We start from the raw sequence: 651 nt of genomic DNA, 5'->3' as shown, positions 1-651 counted from the left end.
TGATCTCATACTTTTCCAAAAGTAAACAGCCACATATCGTAATACTGCGATAGATGAACTGGAGGAAGGCGCTCTTCCATTAGCCTGCATGAAATAGCCGCAGGTTTTATACACGGTGTTCAGAAAGTTACTGTGCAGTTACAACGTAAGAAACGACGTCCACGTGGTTTTACAAGTCCGAACAGTTAATTTTATTGGAAAACGGTTTCTGCAGATCTGATTGTGATATAATGATAATTAATTAAAACCCTCAGCTGCCGACAGGTGGTGTTGATATACGTCGATGGGGACAGCTGAAAATGTGTGCCCCGATCGGGACTCGAACCCGGGATCTCTTACTTACATGGCGCTATTATCTCTGCCCTCGGTGGCTCAGATGGATAGAGCGTCATGCCATGTAAGCAGGAGATCCCGGGTTCGAGTCCCGGTCGGGGCACACATTTTCAGCTGTCCCCATTGCGGTATATCAACAACACCTGTCGGCAGCTGAGGGATTTAATTATCATTTATTCTAGAAAAGCTGCACAGTCATCAATGGTATCTGTTCTTTCGAGAACAGTTATGTCTTGATATACATGACTGTGATATGGTACTCAGGTACGCATTTACTTCAGTTATGAAGTCAGAGTGCGTGGACGACTGCGATACACT

At 44.9% G+C, this 651-nt stretch overlaps 1 non-coding gene across 1 annotated transcript; it reads left to right on the top strand.

Moving 5' to 3' along the window:
- Nucleotides 1-360: 360 nt before the first annotated feature.
- Nucleotides 361-436, top strand: Trnat-ugu. The gene has a single exon. It is a non-coding gene; the product is annotated as a tRNA-Thr (tRNA).
- The last annotated feature ends 215 nt before the right edge of the window (nucleotides 437-651 follow it).

Source organism: Schistocerca americana, chromosome 1 (genome assembly GCF_021461395.2).
Source record: "Schistocerca americana isolate TAMUIC-IGC-003095 chromosome 1, iqSchAmer2.1, whole genome shotgun sequence".
In the NCBI taxonomy this organism is placed as follows: Eukaryota; Metazoa; Arthropoda; class Insecta; order Orthoptera; family Acrididae; genus Schistocerca; species Schistocerca americana.
The sequence above is the reverse complement of the archived record's forward strand: the minus strand, read 5'-3'. Positions and strand labels throughout refer to the sequence as shown.